This window comes from Myxine glutinosa, chromosome 12 (genome assembly GCF_964187855.1).
Source record: "Myxine glutinosa chromosome 12, kmMyxGlut1.1, whole genome shotgun sequence".
In the NCBI taxonomy this organism is placed as follows: domain Eukaryota; kingdom Metazoa; phylum Chordata; class Myxini; order Myxiniformes; family Myxinidae; genus Myxine; species Myxine glutinosa.
This window is the reverse complement of record NC_136272.1, coordinates 78,986,515-79,000,362: the sequence shown is the minus strand read 5'-3', so window position 1 is coordinate 79,000,362 and position 13,848 is coordinate 78,986,515. Positions and strand designations below refer to the sequence as shown.

Sequence of the window (13,848 nt, the reverse complement as noted above, 5' to 3'; positions counted from 1 at the left end):
GGAAGAGAGTTTTTGATAAAGATAGCCACCCCACAACCAGGCCGAGGCTCAGGTCTATCATACCGGAGGAGGGAGTAACCAGGAAGATATATTAAGGAATCAGAGACATCTTGAAGGAGGAAAGTCTCTGTTAAGCAGATCAAGTCTGGATTGTCAGAAGCAACCTGTATGGAAAGATCAGTCAGGTTTGAGCGAAGGCCCCGGATGTTTGAGGTCCATACCGTTAATGAAGAGAGAGGGGGCGCATCGGGTACAGGACAGGGGAGGGGAGGAGTAGGGTAAGATGAAGGATGAGAGGGGGACGTAGGGAGAGCAGTTGTTAGTGTGTCAGCGATTGCAGAAGAGTTCCAAGAAAGGGAAGGATGAGGAGGATGAAAGGTTTGAAGGTGAAGGGATGAGGCACAGAGAGGGGTTGTTTGAGGGGGGGCAGAGGAAAGAAGAAGGTTGGGGGGGAGGGGTGGAGGTATGAGATAGAAGGGAGACGAAGTGGGGAGGAGGCAGCTTTGAGGAGGATGGGGGAGGAGGGAGAATTGGAGAGGAATGGTATGGGGGGAGATTTGAATGGGAGGGGTTGGGGGGGAGTTTTGAAGTGGAGGAGTGAGGGGGGAGTTTAGGAGGGGAAGGGCAAGGGGGGAGTTCAGGAGTGGAAGGGCAAGGGGGGAGTTCAGGAGTGGAGGGGTAGGGGGGGAGTTTAAGAGTGGCGGGGCAAGGGGGGAGTTTAGGAGTGTAGGTGCAAGGGGAGGGATTTGGATGGGAGGGGCAAGAGGGGAGTTTAGAAAGTGGATGATTAATGAAAGACGAACATTGAAAACAAATTGGGTTTGTTGTGATTTTCAAGTTAGCAATCCGGTTCAGAATGATGGAGGAGGGATGGAATGAATGTGAATTTAGACCATGTAGTGAGGGAGACGTATAAGATATTGAATTTCTTTTTTTTGAGGTGGAATGAGTTGGAGAGGAAATTGAGAAAAGCCTTTTAAATAGGAAGAAAAACAGCGTGTTGTAAAATACCACTGAGTAAAACACTGAAGGGGAAAGGTTATACATATTTAAATAATATTTAAACAGAACCGTGAACAATCTTATGTGCACAAAAATACCAACGGGGGGAGAGCCGAGAGGGACCACCACGAGTCACGTGAAGGGCAAACGGTGGATGGCAAGGAGATAATGGGGGCGGGGCGAACAGCACACCTGGACAGAAAATACAGGATGAGTCAACAGTACACGTGGAGAAAGGAAAATAAATGTTTTTGGTTTTTTTTTTGTTTGTTTGGTTTTTGGGGGTGGGGGGGGGGAGGGAGGTGGGGATTTAGAACGTTAGACAGAGTATTATGTTCGGGGTAGAAGGGAAAAAAACTAAGAGCCAAGCAAAACACGATTAAGATAACAAACACCGACGGGGGTACAACTACAAGGCCGCACACGAGGAGCAGAACACGATTAAATAATTACAAGTTACAGGAAATTCACACCAAAACTAACTATAATCAAAACAATAACGCATGGACGATAAAATAATGAGTTGAAATTTGACAATCTATCTGGGGAAATGGGGGAGAAACACGTGGTCGAAGAACGAACGAACGAACGAATAAGAATGAATAAACGAATGAGAACAGAGAAGGAAATGTTTTTTTTTTTGGATTTTTTTGAGTTGTGATTTACACAAGGAAGAGGGCTATGGGGTGAAAAGATTGGGAAAACAGAGAACGAAAGTTATTGGATCACAAAAACACGGACCGCTGAGAGAAAAACAAAGCCTCAAGGTTGTACAGTGTTCACTGTACAACTACAAGGCCTCAAAACACGACCCGAATTAACACGATTTTCAATACAGGTATGAAAGATTTGCACCGAAAATCTTCGTCGGGAGACAATATATACACCATAAAATAAATAGTTATAACGAAAATACAAATGGGAACAATTACTTAACTTCGATTTCGATGGATAGCATGGAGAGCTGAGAATAAACGAACCCTCGCCAGCAAGACCAGAAACGGAAGTGCTCTTGGGAACCTTCAATGCAGCAGAAGTTTTTTTTGTAGGCTTCCCCAGATCTGTGCCTCGACACAATCCTGTCTCTGAGCTCTGCAGGCAGTTCCATCAACCTCATGGCTTGGTTTTTGTTCTGATATGCATTGTCAGCTGTGAGACCTTATATATACACAAAGAATTAAGTTAAGCACCCCCCCCGTTTTTTTACAACCTCGCACATTACAAGTTTGTTGTCGTCAAAACAGTGTAATATACCCATGATATTGCTATATTTTCTGGAGAAGTGATATTATGGTCACATAAAAACATAACAATCATGCCGTTTTCAATATTTTATTCTGAATAATTTAAGGTGAAATTTTTTGGGAATTTTAGGCATATTTTCACCTCAATTTAAGTATGGAGCTATAGGTCCATCACGGACAGTGTGGATGACGTTTATGTTTTCTAACGTACAGTCATTGTTCTGAGAAGACCTCTAGCGATCTTTGCGTCAATAACGTGTGTAGGACCCACGTGATCGGATCACTGACTCAACCAATCACTTTTTTTCACTTTGATCACTCAATTTCATCAATGGATAATTGCTAATGTCATACCAATCATTATTTGATCTCACATACCTTAGAATATATGCCAATGTATACATATACACAAAGAATATATATTAGGGGGTGCTTACCTTAATTCGTTGTGTAGGGGTGCTTAACTTAATTCTTTGTGTATAGACAGGTGTGTGCCTTTCCAAATCATGTCCATTCAATTGAATTTACCACAGGTGGACTCCAATCAAGGTGTAGAAACATCTCAAAGATGATCAAGAGAAATGGGAGGCACCTGAGCAAAATTTAAAGTGTCATAGCAAAGGGTCTGAATACTTATGTAAATGTGATATTTCAGTTTTTTTCTTTTTAATAAATTTGCAAAACTTTCTAATATCCTGTTTTCTCTTTGTCATTATGAGGTATTGAGTGTAGATTGATGAGGGGAAAAAAAAGAATTTAAACGATTTCAACATAAGGCTGCAACATAACAAAATGCGAAAAAAATGAAGGGGTCTGAATACTTTCTGAATACACTGTACTTTTACCAAGTTTGACTTAGTTCCCCTCAGCCGTTCTTAAGTTATCATGGCAACGAAAACCGATCACGGACAAACTAATGCACAGAGAGCCAGACAGACAACCCGAAAACATTATGCCTCCGGTGACTTCATCGCTGGAAGCACAAGGAAACTATGTACAGTCATGGTCAAAAATATTGACACCCTTGCAGCTTTTTTCAAATAATGCACCATTTCTTCCAGAAAATTGTTGAAATTAAAACATGTTTTGGCATCTACATATGTATTTCTTTGGTTTTCAGTGGAACAAAACAAAAAAAGTTGAAAAATAACACGAAATCTTAGCTTATTCCACACAGAAATCCTAAAGTGGCTGAGACAATATTATTGGCACCTTTTAGAGGTTGTTAGAAATAATTAGATTTCAAGCAGGTGATTCTCCTTTACTTTGGAATTCAACTCACCTGTGCTGAGTTGCAGGTACCTGCAATATTAAAATCACTCATTCAACCAGTTTGAACAGAGTAAAGGAGTCATTCTGCTGTTTTGTGTCGCTGTGTGTACCACAATGAGCATGGAGAAAATAAAGAAAACCAGAGAATTGTCTGAGGAGGTCAGACACAAAATTGTAGCCAAGCATAGGCAATCTCAAGGCTACAAGTCCATCTACAGAGACCTTGATATACCTGTGTCCACCATACGCAATGTTATCAGGAGGTTTAAGGCCCATGGCACTGTAGCCAACCTCCCTGGACGTGGCTGCAAGAGAAGACTTGATCAAAGATTTCAGCGAAGGATTTTTTTTTTTTTTTTTTTTGTATACAAGATCGAGGCTCGTGAAAGAGCGAACATTAATCACACAGAAAGACAAACCGACACATAAAACATATAACATAGGGAGCGGTAGACAAGATGGGGAGAGAGGGGGAAGGACACAAACACAACATTTGAGAGCAGGGACCGAGAGACATGGAGACATCGAGAGATCTGAGAGAGGGCGAGGGCTTTGGGGGCTGGGGGGGCGTGGGAAGGGGGCGGTGGGAGAGGTATAAAACATATGGACACTGCCAGGACTTCCAGGAAAGAAGTTGGAATTTCAAACAAGGTGGATCTGGGGTGAATTAGCGGGGGTAGAAAAGATCAAGGTTTTGGATGGGGGAAGATAAGAGATGGTGGTGAACAGCTGTTTTAAAGACCTGGAGGGAGGAGTGGGATTGAAGGGAGTGAGGGAGTTTGTTCCAGAGGCGGGAGAAAAGAGGAATGAAAGAGTGAAGGTGAGCAGAGAGCCGAGATTTCGGCAGTTTAACCATCAAAGGGTTGCTGGCAGATCTTGTGCGACCTGTAGGAATATTTGGGGGACAGAGCACAGAGAGAGCTGGGGGTGCAAGGCCGGAGAGGAGTCGGTAGAAGACAGAAAGACCACCTACCTGCCTGCGGTGAGTGAGTGAAAGGCCCTCAGAGATAGCTTCATCGCAGGAGATTCCAATAATTCTGAAAGCTTTGGTTTCAACAGCGTGAAGCCGAGCTAGGTGTGAGGCAGGAGCACCGGCCCATAGGGGAGAACAGTATTCCATTGAGCTGCGGATGAAAGCCTTGTATGTGGTGAGGAGCTCAGGTGTGCCGAGGAAGGACTTCGCACGACGGAGGATGCCCAGTCGGCGACTGGCTTTGGAGGCCAGCTTGGAAATGTGGTTTTCCCAAGAAAGATCATGGCAGATAGTGAGACCCAAAATCTTGAGCGACAGAACTTCTTGGAGAGGCTTGTTGAGAAAGTAGATGGGAGGGTTGTCCAGTCGATCTTTTCGGAGAGACATAGTAAGAGTGTGAGATTTGTCAGGATTGAAAGACATGTTCCACTTGTTTGACCAGTCTGTGATTTTGTCCAGGTCTTCAGAGAGTGAGGAGGCAGCAGACTGCCGATCTGAGGGAAGAGGAATGGAGCGGCAGAGAGTGGAGTCATCAGCAAAGAGATAGAGAGGATTTTCGAGAGAGTCAGAGAGATCATTGATGAAGACCAGAAAAAGCACGGGGCCCAGAACACTGCCTTGGGGAACTCCAGCCTGAACAGGAAGAGGAGATGAGGGAAACCCATTCAGGGCCACACGTTGACGACGACTAGAGAGGAAGTCCGCCAGCCATGCGTGGAGATTTCCATGGATACCAAAGGAGGAGAGTTTGGTGAGCAGAGCGGGGTGCCAGACCGTGTCGAAGGCACGTGATATGTCGAGGGAGACAGCTCTAATTTCCTGTTTGGCATTGAGGACCTCCATCCATTGTTGAGACAGCAGAAGCAGCATGTCCAGAGTAGAGTGACCTGGTCTGAAACCAAATTGATGATCAGAGATCAAGCCATTGGAGAAGAGGAAAGATTTCATATCCGAAGCAATGATGGATTCCATGACTTTGCTGATAATTGGGAGAAGGCTGATTGGTCTGTAGTTGCTAGGATCTGTTTTTGCACCTTTTTTGTGCAAAGCGGTGATGTTGGCTGATTTCCAAGCAGATGGCAGTTGACCTTGAGCAAAAGAGAGGGTGAAGAGAACAGAGAGAGGGTGAGATAGAGCAGCAGAGCAGGATTTTAGGACACGTGGGCTGATGCCGTCGGGTCCAGTTGCAGAATCAGAGTCGAGGGTTGACAGAAACTTTTCCACCTTGTCAGGAGGAAAGGACACGGAGTCCAGGAGCAGCAGGGTACGACTGGGTATGGTGGGTACAGAGAGAGATGGGTTTGGGACACAAGATTTAGAGGCAAACACAGAGTTGAGGCATTCAGCTTTTTCACGTGCGGAGTCAGCTGTGTAGCCGTTTGAGGTAAGGGAGGGGATGGAGGGGGAACAAACACCAGAAACGGATTTGACCAGACGCCACCAGGATTTGGAAGAGGGAGACAGATAAGAGAGTTCGGTCTTGAGAACGGAGAGATATTGTTTCCTGGCTCTCCTGAGGGTGGACACACACTTGTTTCGGGCTTTGTGAAAGGAAATGAGATTTCCTTGCGTTGGATTTGCTTTCCAGGAGACGAAGGCAAGTTGTTTCTGGGCAACAGCCTCACCACAAGATTCCGTGTACCATGGACGGGAGGAAGGGTATGACAACTGAAGACGAGATGGGATAAATCTGTGCATGAGAGAGAGCAATTTACTTTGGAAGAATTCCCAGGATGAGTTGATGTCAGAGGTGGTAGAGATGGGAGACCAGTCCAGATGATTGATGGCTGCTTGAAGACCGTGCCAGTTGGCCTGAGTGAAATGCCAGACTCGTCGACACTGAGCAGACTCCCTGAGGATGGTCAGAGAGATGTCCACTTTAACAAGGACATGATCAGATGATCCGATCGGAGCAGAAGAAGAGCAGCAGACATTTTAAGGGAAGTTAGTCATAACCAAGTCCAGAAGAGAAGATGTTCCGTTGACTGAGATCCGGGTCGGGAAATTGACAGATTGTGTCAGTCCCAGTGAGTCGCAGAAGTCCTTTGCTGAGGAGCCATGGCTGGTGAGAGAGGTACCCACACCCAGCCAACTGGCATGATGACAGTTGAAATCACCACATATGAGGAAGAGAGAGTTGGGATGAGTAGATAGAAGTTGGTCCATATCATCAGACAGCGAGATGTAGATGGAGTCATCACTGTTTGGTGGACGGTACAACACACATATGAACAAGAGGTGGGAGCGAAGGGGAAGCCGTAGCCAGAGGTATTCCTGGGGGTGAGGTGGAGAGAGTGCAGTGCAGGGCGAGTGAGGAAGAGAGTTTTTGATAAAGATAGCAACCCCGCCTCCAGGACGAGGCTCAGGTCTATCATACCGGAGGAGGGAGTAGCCCGGGAGAGATACTATGGAATCAGAGACATCATAAAGGAGGAAAGTTTCTGTTAAGCAGATCACGTCTGGTTTGACAGAAGCAACCTGTATGGAGAGATCAGTTAAGTTTGAACGAAGGCCCCGGATGTTTGAGGTCCATACCGTTAATGAAGAGGAAGGGGGAGCATCAGATACAGAACAGGGGGGAGGAGGGGTAGGGTAAGATGTGGAAGAGGTGGAAGAGGTAGGGAGAGCTGTTGAAGGTGTGTCAGAGATTTCAGAATAGCTCGGAGAAAGGGAAGGATGGGGCGGACAAAAGGTTTGATGGTGATTGGGTGAGCCACAATGAGGTGTTATTTGAGGAGGGGGAAGAGCGAGGCAGAAGGTTGGGGGAGATGGAGGTGAGAGTTTGAAGGGGGAAGAAGCGGGGAGGACGCTTTGAGGAGGGGGAGTGAGAGGGGGGAAATTGAGAAGCAATGAGGGTGGGGAGATTTGAAGGGGAGGGGTGAGGGGGGAGTTTGGGAGGGAAGGGACAAGGGGAGGGATTTGAAAGGGATGGGATATGGGGGAGATTTGGAGGGGAGGGGTGAGGCAGGAGTCTAGGAGGGGAGGGGCGAGGGGGCGTCTTGGCGGGGAGGGGTGAGGGGGTAGTTTAGGAGGGAGGGGGCAAGGGGGGAGATTTGAAAGGGATGGGTGATGGGGAAGATTTGGAGGGGAGGGGTGATGGGGAAGGTTTGGAGGGGAGGGGTTATGGGGAAGATTTGGAGGGGAGGGGTGAGATTGGAATTTTGAAAGTGTACGATTTATGGGAAACGAACATTTATTGCAAAATGAGTTTCTTGTGACCTTCGAGTTAAAAATACGTTTAAGGACGCTGGATGGAGGATGGAGTGCAGGAGAGTTTAGGGAATGTAGAAAAAAGGCACCATAGGAGATGGATATTTTTTTTGGGATGAATTGATTTGGTGAGCAAGTCGAAAGCAGCCTTTTAAAGAAGAAGAAGAAAAAGGTGTTATAAAATATGACGGAATACATAACTTGAGGGGAAAGTGTAAACATTGAAGGTTAATGAGTGAAAACTATCTGGGGAAATGGGGGAGAAACACGTGGTCGAAGAACGAACGAACGAATAAGAATGAATAAACGAATGAGAACAGAGAAGGAATTTTTTTTTTTTTTTTTTTTTGAGTTGAGATTTACACAAGGAAGTAGGCTATGGGTGAAAAGACTGGGAATACAGAGAACGAAAGTTATTGGATCACAAACGACGGACCGCTGAGAAAAACAAAGCCTCAAGGTTGTACAGTGCACACTGTACAAGGCCTCAAGACACGACACGAATTAACACGATTTTCAATACAGGTATGAAAGATTTGCACCGAAAAATGGTGGAGAAATTGTTCGAATGGTGGAGAAAGCACCTCGATCAACTGCCAAACAGATTCAAGCTGACCTTCAGGCACAAGGTACGACAGTTTCAACTCGCACCATCCGTCGCCAACTCAATGAAAGGGAGTTCTATATGGTAGGAGACCCAGGAGGACCCCACTGCTGAGAGAGGGACATAAGAAAGCCCGACTCGAGTTTGCCAAAACACACCTGAAAAGGCCAAAACCCTTCTGAGAGAATGTGCTGTGGACAGACGAGACCAAATTAGAGCTTTTTGGTAAAGCACATCATCTCTATGTTTACAGAAAACAAAATGAAGCCTTCAAAGAAAAGAACACCTTCCTTGCAGTCAAACATGGAGGAGGTTCAGTGATGTTTTGGGGTTGCTGTGCTGCCTCTGGCACTGGGTGCCTTGAATGTGTGCATGGCATCATGAAATGCGGAGAATACAAAGGCATTTTGGAGCGCAAAGAACCCAGTGTCAGAAAGCTGGATCTCCGTCGAAGGTCATGGGTCTCGGCAGCAGGACAATGACCCCAAACACACTTTAAAAAGCACCCAGGAATGGTTCAAGGCAAAACGCTGGACTGCTGAAGTGGCCAGCAATGATTCCAGATCTAAATCCCATTGAACACCTGTGGGGAGATCTGAACACAGCAGTTGGGAGAAGGCACCTTCAAATCTGGGAGAATTAGAGCAGTTTGCACAAGAAGAGTGGGTCAAACTGCCAGTAGAGAGATGTAGGAAGCTCAATCATGGCTATAGGAAGTGCTTGACTGCAGTTATTTTGTCCAAAGGCTGTGCTACCAAATATTAAGTCCCGGGTGTCAATAATTTTGTCAATGCCATTTATTTTTATTTTCTGATTGAAAAAGCATATATTCAGTTCTGACTCAAAACCAAAGGTTCTGTAATAGTAACAGTGAAATAAAGAATTGTGGAGACCAAATACTTTTGTCAATTTCAACTTATTTTTAGAGAAAATTGGGAGTTATTGGAAAAAAGTGCAAGGGTGCCAATATTTTTGGCCACTACTGTGTAGCAGACATCAGCAACAGACTAACCTACCATCATAACGCATTGTTCAACTGTCATCATTTCCTTTCATGTGTTTGTTTGTTTTTGTTTATTTAAATTTTGAACTTAGTCAAGGCAATATGCCCTCGTGTCATGGTCTCTCTACTCCTCTTTCCCTTGGATAAGAGGTCACACATAGAACATATTATAAAGAGAGCAGGACACAATGGCGGTTGGGGGGCAGAGGTGTTGGGAGAGAAGCACAACAGTATGGAACAGGGACATTAGGAGATCAGTGGAAGGGAGAGGGCTGGGGCAGGGTACACTGGACAAACAGGATGGACACCACAGGGGATTTCAGGAAAGAGAACAGGATATTTGAAGGTGTGTTTGGGGTGGCTTAACAGGGGTAGAAAACATCAAGGTTTTGGATGGGGGAAGATAAGAGATGGTGGTGAACAGCTGTTTTGAAGACCTAGAGGGAAGAGTGGTATTGAAGAGTGTGTGGGAGTTTGTTCCAGAGGCGGGAAAAAAGAAGAAAGAAAGAGGGACGGTGAGAAGAGCTTTGATTTTGGCAGTTGCTCCAGCAGAGGGGTTATCCCCTGAAATTTCAGATCCCTACTCGTCCCATATTTACCAACCGATTGCTCTGAAACCAGAAACAGACCTTCGACTCGATGGTCCGCAGGATCACTCGGTCTTACATTTTCCGATTTCATATTTTTCAAATTTGGATCATGGAGGCTCCCAGTGGGAGTTACCCCCTGAAATTTCAGATCTCTAATCATCCCTTATTTACCAACCAATTGCTCTGAAACCCAATACAGCCCTTATATTTGATGGCCCGCACAAATCGCTCAGGCTTTAATTTTTTGATTTCGGATACTGACGGTTCCCAGGGGATTAGCCCCTGAAACCTCAGATCCCTACTCATCCCTTATTTACCAACTGATTGCTCTGAAACTCGAAATAGCCCTTCTACTCGATGGTCCATTGGGGATTGCCCGGCCTTAAATATTTCGATTTCGTATCGGGGGGCACCCAGGGGATCAGGAAGTGGTCTGAACTATAACCTCAGTAGATGACTGTCAGCTCACTCAGAAGTTTTTTTTTTTTTTTCTTCGTTATACACATCTACGTAGTAAATATTCAATACAGGCCTCCCAATTTAAAATATTGTATGTCAGGTAAAACCGAATTTTCATGAGACCGAACAAACTACAACACACCTACTCAATTGTCACACACAGTTTCAAAGTTTCAAACAATGTGATAAAAATGAGAAACAAGTTATCCGAGAATTGAGATTTCCAAGCCACTTGCCATGCTGATATCAAAACCCCATCAAGCCACCCACTTGTAATGTACAGTCTCGCTCGCATGTACAGTCTCGCTCTCGCATGTACAGTCTCGCTCTCGCATGTACAGTCTCGCTCTCGCATGTACAGTCTCGCTCGGATGTACAGTCTCGCTCGGATGTACAGTCTCGCTCGGATGTACAGTCTCGCTCGGATGTACAGTCTCGCTCGGATGTACAGTCTCGCTCGGATGTACAGTCTCGCTCGGATGTACAGTCTCGCTCGGATGTACAGTCTCGCTCGGATGTACAGTCTCGCTCGGATGTACAGTCTCGCTCGGATGTACAGTCTCGCTCGGATGTACAGTCTCGCTCGGATGTACAGTCTCGCTCGGATGTACAGTCTCGCTCGGATGTACAGTCTCGCTCGGATGTACAGTCTCGCTCGGATGTACAGGCACGCTCGGATGTACAGGCACGCTCGGATGTACAGGCACGCTCGGATGTACTGTCTCGCTCGGATGTACAGTCTCGCTCGGATGTACAGTCTCGCTCGGATGTACAGTCTCGCTCGGATGTACAGTCTCGCTCGGAGGAACAGTCTCGCTCGGAGGAACAGTCTCGCTCGGAGGAACAGTCTCGCTCGGAGGAACAGTCTCGCTCGGAGGAACAGTCTCGCTCGGAGGAACAGTCTCGCTCGGAGGAACAGTCTCGCTCGGAGGAACAGTCTCGCTCGGAGGAACAGTCTCGCTCGGAGGAACAGTCTCGCTCGGAGGAACAGTCTCGCTCGGAGGAACAGCCTCGCTCGGAGGAACAGCCTCGCTCGGAGGAACAGTCTCGCTCGGAGGAACAGTCTCGCTCGGAGGAACAGCCTCGCTCGGAGGAACAGCCTCGCTCGGAGGAACAGCCTCGCTCGGAGGAACAGCCTCGCTTGGAGGAACAGCCTCGCTCGGAGGAACAGCCTCGCTCGGAGGAACAGCCTCGCTCGGAGGAACAGCCTCGCTCGGAGGAACAGCCTCGCTCGGAGGAACAGCCTCGCTCGGAGGAACAGCCTCGCTCGGAGGAACAGCCTCGCTCGGAGGAACAGCCTCGCTCGGAGGAACAGCCTCGCTCGGAGGAACAGCCTCGCTCGGAGGAACAGTCTCGCTCGGAGGAACAGTCTCGCTCGGAGGCACAGTCTCGCTTGGAGGAACAGTCTCGCTTAGAGGAACAGTCTTTGAGAAGAATTTCAATAAAAAAATAGAGCAATGTAGAAAAAAAAAACAAGTAAACAAAGAAGAGAAATAAGAAGCATTCCTTACACATCTTCAGACGCATAAGCAGTTTTTAATTGACTAGGAGGGACAATCCTGTACGGATCGCCACTCCGACGCAGGATACCCAAATGGCAATTTTTCCCGAGTAAGCTGGTACTCATTTAGCTGACCTCAGAAGGATGAGAGGCTGAGTCGACCCACTTGGTGTTATTTTAACAGCATGACAGGGGCTCAAACTCAAGACCCTAATATTTTAAGCCAGCCACCTTAACTGTTAAGCCAACACCAGACTTGAACTAACAAACAAGGACATCAAAAAAGTGTTCTTGTTGCAGAAAAATCTGTCCGAGAGACTGTTCCTCTGAACAATGCTCTACGTTACCACACACATCAGTGTCGATGATATAATCAGCACACGTAGCGCATGGAAACAGCAATACACCCCTTTTATACTGTTTAAGAACACACATGGAGCATAAAACTCATGGTAGTGCAACAGTGTTAATCGATTGGTGGCCTTGTACCTACCTGTGAATACATCGCTGTCGTCAAAGGTCAGACTTTCACAGCTGTAGTAGGAATCAAAAACCTCATGCACATGCAGGTTTGATACTTGGGAAGTCCAGTAGATGCAGACTTGTGGAATGCCATCTGGGAAGGTACAGACAATTTGATAGTTCCATTATGTCTACTCAAGTATCACACCATGATAACAGTCTACTTTGGATATCTTACAGTTGCAAACAGTTTAGCATTCAACATCAACTTAAAAAAAAAAAAGTTATTTTTCTTTCTTGGCTTGAAATTTTTTAATCATCCAATGAGGTCAAGAAATGTGACAAGTTGAATTGACGACACTCTTGCACAAATGCAACCGAAAATGCAAAGCCCGTTCACATCCACTTTATACTCGAACTAATCTTGACAAAAACAATCGTGAAAAGGAAAAAAAAGAGGTAAATTTTATTAAATATTTTCTCCATATTCTCATAATAAAGGATTGTTGAAAAATTATGACAAAAGCTCAAATGGTAAATAAATAAAGTAACCTGGAAGTGATTATGGAACGAGGCCGCGTCATGCTGCGCAGCGGCGGACGGGTATTTTATGAAGCAATGAGCATCTTGATACGAATGCTGCATGATTTACTTACAAGCTACAGATTCCAGGCAGCATAGCAATTCAATCTTGGATGACAGACTTTTTATTTATACAAATCTTATTCTGTTTCCCGTCTCATCGCTTCACTCATCATCAAAATTCACAAGCATAATTAACAATGTCTTACATTTCTGCTTAGGGATTCCAAATGTATTTACAACTCCTCCATTTATTCATTTGGTGCAGTCAAAGGTAGACTTTGCTCAAAGCTTTCACCCTGCTGGATGACTTCATGCCATTCCAGTGGGTTGTTGTCGTCACCTCCTTTTATTCCATTAAATACAGTTTTTTTTTTTTTTTGTATACAAGATCGAGGCTCGTGAAAGAACGAACATTAATCACACAGAAAGACAAACCGACACATAAAACATATAACATCGGGAGCGGTAGACAAGATGGGGAGAGAGGGGGAAGGACACAAACACAACATTTGAGAGCAGGGACCGAGAGACATGGAGACATCGAGAGATCTGAGAGAGGGCGAGGGCTTTGGGGGGGGGGGGGGGGGGCGTGGGAAGGGGGCGGTGGGAGAGGTATAAAACATATGGACACTGCCAGGACTTCCAGGAAAGAAGTTGGAATTTCAAACAAGGTGGATCTGGGGTGAATTAGCGGGGGTAGAAAAGATCAAGGTTTTGGATGGGGGAAGATAAGAGATGGTGGTGAACAGCTGTTTTAAAGACCAGGAGGGAGGAGTGGAATTGAAGGTAGTGTGGGAGTTTGTTCCAGAGGCGGGAGAAAAGAGGAATGAAGGAGTGAAGGTGAGCAGAGAGTCGAGATTTTGGCAGTTTAACCATCAGAGGCTTGCTGGCAGATCTTGTGCGACCTGTAGGAATATTTGGGGGACAGAGCACAGAGAGAGCT

The 13,848-nt window shown here is 45.9% G+C and overlaps 2 protein-coding genes across 2 annotated transcripts in view; one reads left to right on the top strand and one right to left on the bottom strand.

Annotated features, from left to right (window-relative positions):
- The window catches only part of LOC144888467 (uncharacterized), a 790,732-nt gene that overhangs the window by 625,385 nt on the left and 151,499 nt on the right, over positions 1-13,848 (top strand). The window lies entirely within an intron of this gene.
- LOC137437538 (enhancer of polycomb homolog 1) overlaps positions 1-13,848 on the bottom strand; it is a 115,177-nt gene that overhangs the window by 72,179 nt on the left and 29,150 nt on the right. Inside the window, exon 2 of the mRNA XM_078766048.1 lies at positions 12,352-12,474. The gene's annotated coding sequence lies outside the window, so the exon portion shown is untranslated. The remainder of the gene's footprint in view (positions 1-12,351; positions 12,475-13,848) is intronic.